Source organism: Protopterus annectens, chromosome 13.part0, assembly GCF_019279795.1.
Source record: "Protopterus annectens isolate FY-2018-M chromosome 13.part0, PAN1.0, whole genome shotgun sequence".
In the NCBI taxonomy this organism is placed as follows: Eukaryota; Metazoa; Chordata; order Ceratodontiformes; family Protopteridae; genus Protopterus; species Protopterus annectens.
Window position 1 is genome coordinate 678,318,967 of NC_056747.1, and position 15,378 is coordinate 678,334,344.

General features: G+C 37.6%; 1 protein-coding gene across 1 annotated transcript in view; it reads left to right on the top strand.

Annotated features, from left to right (window-relative positions):
• The first annotated feature begins 5,217 nt into the window (after positions 1-5,217).
• SERPINF1 (serpin family F member 1) overlaps positions 5,218-15,378 on the top strand; it is a 210,083-nt gene continuing 199,922 nt past the window's right edge. Inside the window, exon 1 of the mRNA XM_044054367.1 lies at positions 5,218-5,367. The gene's annotated coding sequence lies outside the window, so the exon portion shown is untranslated. The remainder of the gene's footprint in view (positions 5,368-15,378) is intronic.

Genomic DNA, 15,378 nt, shown 5'->3' on the forward strand with positions numbered 1-15,378 from the left:
TAAAACTGAAAACAATCAAAATACCATAAAATAGCAAACAAATAACGCATGCAATTAAACTTCACCAGTATTGTTTAATTTTTCTCTTTCAAGTTTGCTAAAAATCTAGGCTTGTAGCGGGAAAGAACATTTTCTACACTGGGCTTCCAAATGATAGCAACTGTAACTACATGCTTTGCATGAAATACATCCAAACAGATTACGTTTCTTCACATTTTTTTCTTCTGGGAGTAAAGGGATATCCAGTTTGTCCCCAGCCAGACAGCATCTATGCATTTTGCTCAGTATAATTTATTTTGCACATCAGCTGCAAATAATCACCGATTTCCCTATGTTATGCCTATTTTGAAACAGATACATAACTTTGAATGTATTAATTTGTTTGCAAATGTCCAGGTATTTGACATTATGGGGGATGAATACACAATACAGGACTTGCACACACACATCTGTCTCATGTGTTTTCCTGCCTCCATTCCACCTTGAGAGTCCTTCTAAGCACTTTGTTGTGACCACATCCATTCTTTATACTGTATATATATATATATATATATATATATATATATATATATATCTGAAATGGTTCAGCCTGTTTGTGACAGTTTAGTCCCCACAACCTGTACTACCAGACTGTGCACAGGCTAGGTCACTGTTTGTAGGATTTAAAGCCAAGTTCAAAATTTTCTGTTTATGGCTTAACAAAATGCAAACCTCATCTCATGTGCTATTTAAACACAGTGGCTTACAATATGGTCTAATATTTGAAGCCATAATCAGTGGTGTTCAGTATTCTTAAACAGTGCTTTTCTTACTAAAACTGACATATGTAGCTGACTCTTTGTTTTTGAGGCATCCTGTCTGCCCACCCCAAACAGCAACCTGAGTGCAGCCAATGGTCTGGGAGATTAAGGGCCTGCCAGATGTGTGTGTGTGTTTGTGTGTATGTGTGTGTGTGTGTGTGGGGGGGGGGGGGACCAGCTTTCTTTCTTTTTTCAGAACCTCTAGACTTTATCTTAAACTGACTGACTTCTGCAGACACTGAGGGTACAGCATTAAATGGGGCCTATGAACATGCACTGTTACATTACAAGTTGTAGGGCAGCATGCACACGTGCACAGATAAAGTGATGCATTGTACCTTTGCGGGGAAGTCATCCAGCAGGAAAAATCGTATTTTTCAGATTGTAGTGATGATATCCATGTCCTGCTGGAAGACGGACAAAAAGAAATGAGTGAAACCAAAATATCTATCGAGGTTTTGGTAAAAAGATTAAAAAAGCTAAACTGTGCTATATGCCCCATGCATCTATTCTAAACTTTAAAGTTCAATGGCTTGTGTCTTAATCATGTAAAACATAACATATTTAGTGCAGTTGTATATATCCATTGATCAAAACGAAACACATGCAAAATGGAACATGGTCAAAAGAAAGTAAAAGGCATATGCAACCAAAATATAAATGACAGGACCTTGACCCTTTGAATGGGCAAATGAATTCAGGTTTCAATGTGTTGTGTCTGTCCATGCTGATCTATGTGATATCATGCTTTCTTACAGAAACTTTATTAAATATTCCAGGTTTTTCTTTGATGGATTTTTTTAATGAGCTGCAGATAAATTTAGGCACATTTGGTGTTCTTAAAGGAAAGCTTGCAAAGTTTATTGTTTCATCTACTGCTGCTAGCTGATTTCCAAAGCATGTCGTACCTTTTAACAATAATTGTTTGTGTCAGAATGGAGTGACCAGAACTACAATTAACACTGTAATTAGCTATTTACTTTCTGGGAGGGATCAAAGATGTGTCATAATTAATGCTTGTTTCAGCAAAAGTCTCAAATCTTCCCTCAAGGCTATGGGACCTTAGAAGATGTACTGTTAGGTGGTGCAGGGGGAAACTACCTGCATGGAGGATATCATTGGTTTGCCCCTCACCTCAACTTGGGGCTACTGTATTACATTTTAATTATTATCATTTTCTGCTGAAATGGATGACAGTTACTCAAATGGGACTTGAGGGGCCATGATATAATTTAAACAAACTGTATTCTGTTAGGATAATCTTCCTAATATACATTGGAATACTGACTGGACTGTGAAATGAATGTGGAAGCAAACAATTTTATTTTATTATTTTTTACATTCTTGATTTCGGCAGGCATAGAGTACAGTCAGTATGTAGAAACAGAGAACATTATTTTCCAGTTTAAGCATTTCAAGTGTTCACTTTCCCACTTCTGAGTTGCACAAACTTTCCAAGAGTTCAGAAAAGGCTTTTACAATGTACACAGTTTTTTTTTTTAAGTAGTGCAGAGATGTTTTCAGCACTAATTATGAACCATCCTTAACCCTGAGCAGGAAACAATGTTAAGTGCAATACTAGCTGGGGTTCCCCTTGCTGTTATGGCAAATAAGCTGTTAAATTGAAAAGGTAAGCAGCAGTGTTATTTTTGAAAATACAATTTTAGTAGAATATTTTCATATGTAGATCAAACTACAAGTGACAACCTATGCTTAGGGTCTCGGCTATTAGCAGAAGATGAAACATTACATTATAACAGCATTTTTTTTTAAAGAATTGCCAATGGCAAATACTTCATCCAAGTGTAACTCTGCTCAGGGTAGCATTTTATATGCAGAACCATTGTTTTTCACTTGCTATTTACTGTACATAGGACAATGTATGAGTAGCCCTGTTTACAGCTCGCTGAGAATTTCCCCTTTCAAAATCCCCTGCAGGTGACAGCACAATTGGGCTGCAGAAGCTTACTGGATATGTAAGGGTATATGTAAGTACATACATGAACATTTCTGTTCATGGATGTTAATAAAATTCAAAGCACCAGCAATGATGCTCTAAATTATGCACCAATGTTAAGGATTAACTAACAGGTCAGGCAACTAATATCGGGATCAGAATTAAAATGATGCAGCTGTCGGTCTGCTCTTCTTAGAATTTAGATATAACAGCATCTAGTGCTGCACCTGCACTGTTTTATTTATTTAGGCTCAGTTACTGACTTTTTTCTGCATTTTTGCCACAGGTTCTTTCTTTGCTGGGTTGTGATTGTACATATCCCTTTTGTAACATGGCTCCCATGATGTGCAGCCTACTTCAGTGTGTAGGCACTTACTTAATGGCTCATTAGATTGTTTAGCCCATTCAATCAGGGTTCCACAGCTCCCCCTCAAGCTAGCAACAAGACTCGCACAGGAGGTGAGTAAGCTGCTCACAGTGGCAGGCTTAGCTCCATGGGTTATGGCCCCAGCCCTCTATATGTTAGCATCATACTGGAGGTTGGGAGAAGTCATGAGAAGTGGTCACTGGGAGAGGCTCTGCCCCATGCCCAAGTATGAGTATACCTACTAAACCATTCCGCTCACTCAACTCGGCTGCTGTTCTGTGTTCTGGCCCCCAACAGAAGTAGATGAGTTGTCTGGTCTCGCCTTTATCATCTCTTAACCTTCACCATGGGAAAGGCAAGAAAGCTTAACCTTACCATTCCTTCCCTGCTCCCAACAGATGCCCACCCAAGCCATTAAGGAAACATGGGTCACCTGGGAAGCACTCAGGACTTACCCTCTACACCAGCAAACTAGCTGACACTGGGCCATCCTTAAAGGTTATGGTGCAACAATAGATATGCTGAATGATGTTGGTGAGTGCATAGCGACAGATGGCTTGATAACATCGTAATATTGGTGAGTGCATAGCCCAGATGGTTTGATAGCCACTACACCACATCACGTGATGTCAATCACTTTCTGCCATTTCTCTATGAAATGTACTAGTGATTTGTAGATATCTGTGATGTGCACACACACCTACTGTAACAGTGTACATTTCTGTGATAGTGTTGATATCTGTCAGTAATTTGTGTCTGCTGTATTATTACAAATTCCTGTGCATTTGTTGGGCCTGTCAGCCTGCTCACAGACATGCTGTGGACTTATGTCCCTCTATCTTCAAGCTATGAAAGCAATCCTAGGGCAATCAGCTGACAGACACATGGATGAATATAGCATGATCCTGCAACACTCATAAGTGCAAAGTACATTTTTTGTGAACCAACACATCTAAATGGCATTAAAAGTAAACTTATGACGACAATTTCCTTTTCAAGAAAAATCTCCTCCTACTACAGCTCCATTGTCATTTTACCCCCCCCCCCCAACACATAATATTATTTATCAGTCTTCATGCTAAAAACTTTGAAAAGAACGGCTCACATAAGCACATCTTATACTTACAGACTAGGCATCAAATCCTGAACAGCTTGGTTCAGAACCCGAACCAGTATTATGGGTCTGCTTAGTAAAGCTTATCAAAATCTCAGCTATCCACCCCACTGGATGATCACTTTTATTTGTTGGTGGTTTGTCGTTTTTTTTCTGACTTTTCATTCTTGAGATTATTTTTTATCCAAAGCTGACGGAACAAAACAAGATGAAACTGGTAGAACTGTTGCACCTAGCATACACGTGTCAACCTCAACAACCTAAACATTCATTACATTCCTCGGCTATGGAGCCAGTTGTATGAAGTCTGTCAGTTTGGGAGGGGGCTGGTCTGCCATGGGATAGTCATCATCCTTTGGCCAGCACCTCAGACCAGTCCAGCTGCTTTGTAATTTGACACCTGGGTCAGACATTCAATTGCAAACCATGATTTGTGATCTGTGTACACAGATTCCTCAGTTAAAGTGCATCTTGCTTCCAGATATCACTGCATATGAAGTCTGCATTTGATATTACTTTATGAAGAACCTTGCAGTATTTTACTTTGTGAAGCTTTCAAAAGACACTACTAAGTGGAATCTATATTAAAAGAAAACAGAGACCAAGGTTCTTAACCCAAACAGTAGATGTTTTGTATAGGTCAGTCAAACAATGGTGTTCCCTGTTTCTCCCCTATGTAATACCAATATCTGACATTAAGAAAAAGAAAAACTTAAGTTACAGACTCCACTTCTTCCAGATTGTCTGCCTCAATCCATCATATCATAAACAGTTCCAGATTGTGACCTAGAGGGAATATAGGGGGGGGGGGGGGGTAACAAATCTTTTAATTACAGAGTGGTCTCTTTGACTAACAAAATATGTCATCTCTCTTTTCTTGGAATGAAAACACACACACATGCGCACGCACACACACACACACACACACACACACACACACACACACACACACACACACTGTAAGTAGTTCTAAGATTTTGTCCAGAGAACTGTTAGAAGGTTTCATCGTCACATAATATCTTTGCTTTGGGCGGCCCAGAGATAAAAGGCTGCCATTGTAATTGGAGACAGAGCAACAGGGAGAGTGTTCCAGTGAAGCTTCATCAGCATTGCTGCCTGTGCAAGGGAGGTAAGTGCATTTTAAAAAAAGGCCAAAATCTGTAAAGAAAATATGTGTTTTCAATTACTACAAAGTGAAGCCGTATTTAATAAAGGACGTTAAATGGAGGAAGTAGGAATTATTTCATATTCCAACTTTCTGGCCACACATCTCTGCAGAAAGTGATGATGCTGAACTCAGAAATGCACTTTGGTGCTCCGTTCTAAAATGTTTGCAAAGTAACATCAGTCAGTTACTGTGACTCCCAGATATGTCTTCTGTTTTAGCACAATGATGCATTCTGACTTCTTTTTAATGGCCCCAAAATCCATAAAAGCTGTATTTTCAGGAGTCCACAATGAATGTACTGCACCAGTTGTTTCTTTAGAAAATTGAGAATCTAATTGCTGTGAAATGGCTTTGCAGAAGAATTATAGTTGCTCATATACATCATGGAATTAAGGTTTGTACTGAAATAGCATTACTCTGAAAGTGAATTAAGTTTCTGACAGTGGCTTACATTATCTTGGTGCAATCTTACAACTGAGGAGTGCTTTCTTTAATCTAAGGTAAATGGTTTCCACTATATTATGAAAAACTAAGTCCACATTTATTTACTATTTTATTAACAGCAACATTTTTCCATGAGGTTTTATATTAATCGGTAGTAGCGTTCAGTGAGCTGCCTTTTGTAGAACGAACTTCCATTGTGGGTTACAGAATCGGACTCTTTGGAAAAAATAAGAACTAGCGTGATGATTATGGTAATTAATATAAATATAATAAGAAAGGGACTGCTATATTAAAGGTCTGAAGTGCATTTATCAACTTGGTAATAAATATGTAACTGCAGCTCCTTTTAAATTTAAAAAAATGGGTCAAGGCATTGCACTGTAGCAACTTCTAGCTAGATTTTTTTGCCTTTAGGTATATATAATCATGAAAAAGAAATCTTTGCTCATACCTAGAGGAACATAAATTGATTTTAAGCCAGACTGAAAGTTTATTGCCAACTGTCTGGAGAACAGCAAAGACTATGCCTGGTGAGTGGTTATGAGCTTGGCTTGGTGTCCTTGGATTTTACATGCACTTGACATGCTCATATATGGCTGTAGATAGATACTAGGAAATAGGCAACATACAGGGCTAGTGAATGAGTGACCAAGATCTATGACCCTGGCCCAAAGGATGGTACCTTATTAGCATGTGTTCTTCCATCATCTGTTCCTCTACATAATACCTGCCAGACTGAGCACAATGCTTGTGTTTGTGTGTTTTTTTCAAGGAGGAGGATAAACAGGCAGTAATGGGTTAGTATTGTTAATAACCACATCTGTAAAAAAAGTAATAGTATGTGACTGCATGTGTGGAGGAAGGCACGCCCTAGCCTATACAGTGAGTGTGTGTGTGTGTGTGTGTGTGTGTGTGTGTGTGTGTGTGTGTGTGTGTGTGTGCATGTGTGCATGTGCGTGTGTGTGTGCGTGTGCGTGTGTGTATACAATTTTACACCCCTCCAATGTGTGAAATGCTATGAATAGAACAGTGTGTATAAACTCAGCTGTTCAGACTGTGTTTTTGCCTTTTATAACTGCCGTTGAATGTTTCATCACCATAATGGGTAAGTAAAATAAAGAGCTCACTGGTTATATCTACTGTCCAAAAGTGGAGATACTGAGAAGAGAAACAGCAGCTATTGCTACATGCATAAAGATTAGGGAAATATAATAAACATCTTTTCAAATAACCAGCATTTCATTATGACAAATACATATATATGTGTGTGTGTGGGTGTCATTCCATGTATTGTATACTTATGCATATGGGATATAGGTAGGTGTAAATAATATACCTACTCCTTGTTATATGTGAGTGGCAGCAGCATGCTTTATATATATATATATATATATACATATATATATATATATATATATATATATATATATATATATATATATATATACATTTTACATTCATTTCATTGAAAACTCAAAACGTCAAAAGGCTGTTGTTGCAGGCTTAAAATACCAAAAACTCATAACATTGAAAACTGTTGGCATTTGTGAGAATGAGAATTTGCCCCTTCGCCACTGCTGTGAAATACCTGAATTGGTATATGTAAGTTGAAGGGGGTGTGGGGGTGTAACCTTATATCCTTTAATATTGTTTTTGTTTCTGATAGTATAGATTTTGATTTTTCAGGGGTTTTGATGTAATAATATGTCTGTGGTTGTGTATGTATTCATGTATCTGTGTGTGTGAGTGTGTGCATGTGTGTGTATGTGTGAGTGTGTGCGTGTGCGTGTGCGTGTGCGTGTGTGTGTGTGTGTGTGTGTGTGTGTGTGTGTGTGTGTATATGTATATATATATATATATATATATATATATATATATATATATATATTTATTTATTTATTTATTTAAAAGGGAGCACTGATCCATATCTGTTTAGTCGTCAAAATTTGGTTGACTAAGCAGAATGTCAACAGGTGTGTGACACTGCACAATTCTCAGAAATGAGGAATATGCCCTTTCCCTGATACTGTGCAGTCTCGAAATTGGTATATACAGTTAGCGGGGTGGCGGGGGGGTGGTTAGAGCCTCCGCACACACACACACACACACACACACACACACACACACACACACACACACACACACACACACACACACACACACACACACATCAGGTGTGAAAAATTATGTTTTTGTTTTTAATCCTAGTGCTTATATATATATATATATATATATATATATATATATATATATATATATATATATATATATATATAGTCTACAAATTTAGGGACATTTGTGGTGATAGCATAATCATTTTATATATACACATACAATTAACATGATGGACTGGTGCATGAGGCACAAAACATTTTCATGTGAAGAGGCTGACCCATGGTTACATCAAGGTGGTGAGCCACATTACTATCAGAAGTGGTTGTTCTATGGTCATGTTCTACAAATTCACATATATCTTCCCAATATGTGTCATATACATAAGATTGTGTTTATGTGCTTTATTTTTATCTCATTAAAGAGTGGAAAGTCTGTGCATTACCTCGACTATCAATCTGCCTATATCAGGGTGGGTTGGTGGATGTGGCCTGGCATAGTCTGCCTAGAGTGCTGCATTAAGAAGAAGCAGATGATGTGGACTAGATAGTTTTAGACTAATGTATCTGGAAATGGGGACAACATAGCAGGTGTAACTTGGCTAGTGTTGGAGTACTGAATCACACTGCGGCAAGTGGTATGGCACGGACTAGTGTAACAAATAATGGGGTGTGACTTGGCAGGGCTGGAGTGGCTCATTAGGAATAAACAATATGAAGAGTTTGGCTCAGAAGTGCAGGATGGATTATGTAAACTATAATCTGCAAAACTAATTTTGATGTCTGGCATTCAACCCCAAGCATTTTTCCTTCATATGTACATATGATTGTTTTGCCAATCTGTACAGTCAATGCCCAGATTCACTTAGGAGGTCAGCTACTAAGTTTTGGTAAAACTTTATAATAGCTATGATGTAAATGTATAACATTAAATGGAGATTGTGTCTATGGAAAGCAAACACAGAAATACAGTAAAGGGTATATGTGAGTCATCAGACAAGGAAATAAGTGTGACCTGTGTGACATGTGCTTTAGCCATAATAACTACTAGTGTTTCTGTAAAATACAGAGGCTAGTCATCATGGGTACAAGAGACAGAAGTATGAGACCCTGGAGTACAAATCAGATTCTGTTTACAGCTCTAGTTTGTCCTTGCTAGAATGTAGGAATGATTTTCACGTGCTTCCCAAGAAAAGATTACTTAAGAAGATAGAAGGGCATTGCCTGGATCATGTTTTTAAAAAATTGATAGCTCACTAACTTGAAAGTAGACCATAAGATGTGATAAGAAGAGCAGGCACGAAGTATTTCATGGCCTGTTTTCATTCCACTGCTTTGTACTACTTTCATTAAAGACATTGGTTTAAGCCTGGAGTATATGAAGGGTTTGTTCAGTTGTGATACAAAAGCAGGAAAAATAGTATGCACCTGGGAGATGAATGTACATAAAATAAGCCTTACAAGATTGAAGTAGTCAGTCTTCAGAAAATATGTATTGTTTCTCTGTTTTATAGTCAAATAGCCCCACTGAGTGCACCTTGTTTCAAAGGTGACTTAGCAATGTAGTCATAAGAGTAATACTTATAATGAGAGTGAAACAAGGAAAAGGCATTATCAGCTCTACTTTATGAATTAAATATAAACAACTGTTTTACTGCTGCAATGTATCAAACTGTACGCTAAAAAGATAATTAGGTGCACAAAAACTGGAACAGCCATGCCCGTTATAAGAGGCAATGCAACTTACATATGGGTCAACTAAATCTAGGACAAAATACAAAATCAATGAGTAGAGGTTGCTAAAAGTAGATTGAAAGATGGGAGTGCCGTGAGTTCTTCCAAATGTGAATGGGTCAGACTGTGGTAGGTAAGGGGACAAGGAGGAAAAATTGGGTAATGAAATGTAAAATTCTATCAATATATGACTGAAAATGGGGTATAAAAATAGCATCTATTAATTCTTTTTTATCATTACTAACATTTCCTTTACTTATTTTAACTTTTATTCCATATATTCCTTCTTGTGTTACTTCTTCAAAACCAATCACCAATCTTTTTATATTATCTTCATAAAAAATAAAAACAAATATATAATAATATTTATAATCATTATTCCCCAGCATTGCTGGCCTTTAATTCTTAATATATTTACTACCTATATTTAATTGCTCCAAGCATTATGTTTTCATCTTCTATCCCTTCATCTAACCATTCATTCAGTATTTGTACAAATACTTTGTTTCCCTCTCACTCACACCCTTATCATATCCATAACTTAACCCACCTAAGCCTTATGCTGATTCCTCCTTCCCTTCTTTTCTAACCTCTTCTAATTCTTTGAACTAAATTCTTTCTTCTAATTTATGTTTTGCTCTTTCAAAATGTTACTTTTCAGCTTCCAGTTTTCTTTCCTTTTATATTCTGCTCCTATATTTTTCTACTACTATCTCCATATTTTTTTCTTTTTTTACATTTTACTATCCCATTCGTAACTACCATTCCACCCATCTTACCTTCCCTTCTTTTTACATTCTTTCCTAGAAGTGAAACTTTTTCTTTCTTTCCTTTAAAAAAATATTTTATCTACACAACTGTCTTAATTTTTTCATTTTTTTCATGCAATTTTTTTTCTATTTATCCTGCTGTAATACTTCCTAGCTCCACTCCTTTCACAAACTGTTTCAGCCTGTTTTCATATTCCACTTTACTTTTTTACCCTTCTCTCTTTACTTCAAAAAAGTCTTTCTTATTATTTTCTTTAAGCACTGCCCATCACTTTGTCCAACTTTCATAAATACTCTCATTGTCATTTGTTCTTTTCGCAGTCTGACACCGTCCCCCTTCATTTCTTTTTACTTACAACCCCATTAACCATTTTATTCATTTTTCTTCTATTACTTCTTTTTCATTACCTAACACAGCCCATATTTATCTAAAAAAATACTCATTCTATCTTACGTCCCGCTTCCTTCATGTCAATTGAATATATAAGACAATCTATCTCTGTTTTTTAAAAGAATCTCCTTTTGTATGTCCACTCATACTTTCTCCTTATTTCAAGTTACCATATTACATCATTTTTTCACCAGTTTTATATCTTGTATTATTTGTCTTTTTATTTTTTTTTTACCTTATCATTAAAGTCCCCTGTCGTTACTATTGACGTTTTTTATCAATTATTTTTAATTCTTCAAATATTTATTTTCTTTCTTACATGTTTACTTATGTATACAATACTATCACCCTCACACAATTTCAGTTTTTTCAAGTCACATAGCATTACCCTTCCTGGTAGCACAATTGTTAAAGCCAATATTTTTGCTTCATTTTCTCTTATTATCATCCCTAATCCAGAACATGTTTTATATCCTACTGGCCATGTACTTATTCCTCATACAGTGTCATTTTTTTTCTCTCATTTTATCCTGATTAACACATGTTGTACCCAGCAAAATTAATCCAGCCATTTATTTTCTACTTATACCATTCAATAGCAATTGAATCCTTTATTCCATTTCTTATACTGTTCACATTTAGTCTCAAAATACCTACACCCCCTTTATCTTTTTTGCATCTTTTTCCTCCTGTTCTTATTTTTCTTTGTCATTTTCATCCTCCCCCAAAAAAGTTCACTTCTTTCCCCTCCTGCTCTTCCTCTGCTTCTGACTCACCAGCTTTCTATCCTTCACTTGTCAATAAACTATACTTATTTTCTGTTTGTATCTGAATCTCTTCTACCATTAGTCATTTCCCTGCTCTATTTCTTTACCTTGAATTATATTTATTTTTCCTTACTTCTTCATATACATCTGATATTTCACTTTGTTCCTGAATATTTTATACATATTGTCTTTTCTCTCTTTCATTTTCATGTACCCATGCTTTTCTCTGCGTAGACATTTAAGTCAAAATGCCAGATTCCTTACGTTTCTTATAAATTATTCTGTTTCTTTCATAAATCATCTTCTAAATCCCGGCTATTCAACACAGCCTTTACCTACACTCAAATCCAATAACTCCACTGACATTGCTAATGAATGTAACTCTAACTTTATTAAATTAGTTTCTTTCTTACTCAACAGCTCTATACAAAACAATGCAATAAACACATTGCAAACTCTAATAACTCCCCATACTCTGTCTCTCCAGTTAGTCCTCAATGCTATCATAAAAAATATTTATTAAACTGAAATAAAACACCTCCCTAGCACAAGGCAATCTATTTGGTGAGTATTTAAAAATGTCAGCAAATGCCTTTGCTTACCCTATCTCAATTCTAATAAACCACTCTATAAATGAATCTTATGTACCTTTCTATGGAAAAATGTTATATCCTCCCCATCCACAAAGGTAGTCATTCTACCAAACACACCAATTATAGACCCATCACCTTCCTCTCTCCATATCAAAAACACTTGAGAAGTGCGTTCAGACCCAACTCTCACCTCAGCACAGTACCTCCACCACCCTCCTTAACTTCACTAATACTGTTAACTCAGCACTATGGTGGTAAACGTTACCTGATCTCCCTCTTGAGATCTAGCCAAGGTTTCAACAGTCTCCCATGCTTTATTCTCGCAAATTTCTCCAATCAATGCATTGACAATTCCTCTTTATCCTGGTTTTCTAGTTTCCTCTCTAACATTCCCCAGGCAGTAAAATTGCTCACTGACATCTCATCCTTTCTCCTTGTTGCAGTTGGGGTCCCACAAGGATCCATACTGCGACCTGTCCTGTTCAGCATCTTTGTTAATAACCTTGATATGGCCAGTAACAATACTACCTTAGTATAGCACATAGATGATTTTATCATCATCTGGTCAGCAAACATCTTTGGTTCCCTACAAAAACTGACCCAGAAATAATTCACTTCCACAGAAAACTGGCTGACCACCTCCAAGCTATTCCTAAACCCTAACAGAGCAAAAGTAACTCTCTTCACTCTCAAACACCTTCCAATAAAGACAGCATCCTTCGCTATTACATCTTCTAATGCCAAAATAGAACAGAAACCAAACTACTAAAAGTTTACATAGACAAAGACCTAAAATCTAGCTTTCACATTCAACATACAGTAGAAAAAAAAAAACTAAGCACTGTCTATACGGCAAAATACCTATGTATCTAACACTGCAAGATGTCATATTGCCACTATCCTCCTACTACCTACTCTCCTGTACTCAGCACCAGTACTGACAACCACCCAACTAACTAGGGTGGTGCAGTGGTACAGCAGTTAGCATTGTTGCCTCACAGCAAGAGGTTCACCAGTTTGATTCCCAGCTGGGGTGCCTTCTGTGAGGAACCTGCATATCCTCCCTGAATTCATGTGGGTTTCTTCTGGGTGCTTTGGTTTCCTCCCATATTCCGAAGCCATGCATCTCGAGCATTTCTCCCCAGGCCTCCACTGAAAATGGGCTCTGTCCCAGTCAGACTTTCCTGGTAAACAAATATTATCCAAATAAACAGCATCAGATCCTGATGAAGGAAACTGTTTTCTGTTACTAATAAATTATTTTATGCTTTTAGTCATGGTGACTCTGCTGCTGATGTTTGGATATTTTTTACATTTCCTACAGAAGGGTCTTTGGTTCCTGCAGTGCTGTGTTTTGCTGTTATACTGGTAAACAAATGCTGAATAAAACAAAAATAAACTCAACTAAACAAACCCGAGCAGTGCTACACCAAGGTCACAAAATTTGCAGTCAACCTCCCTCATAGAACACATCACTGCTCGGCCCTCATAGACCTCCAGTGGCTTGAACAACCTCAGAAACTTACATACTCCCATCTCCCTATTATCCACAACATAACAAACAAACCAAATGACTGTCCAACTCTATCCAGCTGTGTACAACCATGCAACCTAGCCAACTGTGTACAACCATACAACCTAGCCAACTGTGTACAACCATATGACCTAGCCAACTGTGTACAACCATACAACCTAGCCAGCTGTGTACAACCATACAACCTAGCCAACCTTGTACAACCATACAACCTAGCCACCTGTGTACAATGATACAACCTAGCCAACCTTGTACAACCATACAACCTAGCTGACTGTGTACAGCCATACGACCTAGCTAACTGTGTACAACCATACAACCTAGCTAACTGTGTGCAACCATACAACCTAGCTAACTGTGTACAGCCATACAACCTAGCCAACTGTGTACAACTATACAACCTAGCCAACTGTGTACACACATACAACCTAGCCAACTGTGTACAACCATACAACCTAGCCAACCTTGTACAACCATACAACCTAGCCAGCTGTGTGCAACCATACAACCTAGCGAACTGTGTACAACCATACAGCCTAGCCAACTGTGTACAACCATACAGCCTAGCCAACTGTGCACAACCATACAACCTAGCCATCCTTGTACAACCGTACAACCTAGCCAGATGTGTACAACCATACAACCATACAGCCTAGCTAACCTTGGGCAACCATATAACCTAGCCAACTGTGTACAACAATACAACCTAGTTAACTGTGTACAGCCATACAACCTAGCCAACTGTGTACAGCCATACAACCTAGCCAACCTTGTACAACCATATAACCTAGCCAACTGTGTACAACAATACAACCTAGTTAACTGTGTACAACCATACAACCTAGCCAGCTGTGTACAGCCATACAACCTAGCCAACTGTGTACAACCATACAACCTAGCCAACTGTGTACAACCATACAACCTAGCCATCCTTGTACAACCGTACAACCTAGCCAGATGTGTACAACCATACAACCATACAGCCTAGCTAACCTTGGGCAACCATATAACCTAGCCAACTGTGTACAACAATACAACCTAGTTAACTGTGTACAGCCATACAACCTAGCCAACTGTGTACAGCCATACAACCTAGCCAACCTTGTACAACCATATAACCTAGCCAACTGTCCACAACCATACAACCTAGCCAACTGTGTACAACCATACAGCCTAGCCAGCCTTATACAACCATACAACCATACAACCTAGCTGTGTACAACAACACAACCTACCCAACTGTGTACAACCATACAACCTAGCCATCCTTGTACTACCATACAGCCTAGCCAAACATGTATAACCATACAACATAGCCAACTGTGTACAACCATACAACCTACCCAGAAGCTTGCACTCTTCTGATAAAGACCTTCTACATATATCAAAGCTGGAAAAGGGGCAGTTCCAGCAGATAAAATTAACTGGTTCTGCCAAGAGCAGTAGATAAAACCATTATTTTAGATTTAAGACAAATTCATCCTATGATAAGATTTATTTTGGGGGGTATACTCATTATGAGGGTGGAAGGAGGAGATATTAAGACAATGACATATAGTAAGGAAGTGAAGAAGAACATGCATTTACATAATACTGGTATGCATCTACCTTTTACTTTTTAAAATATA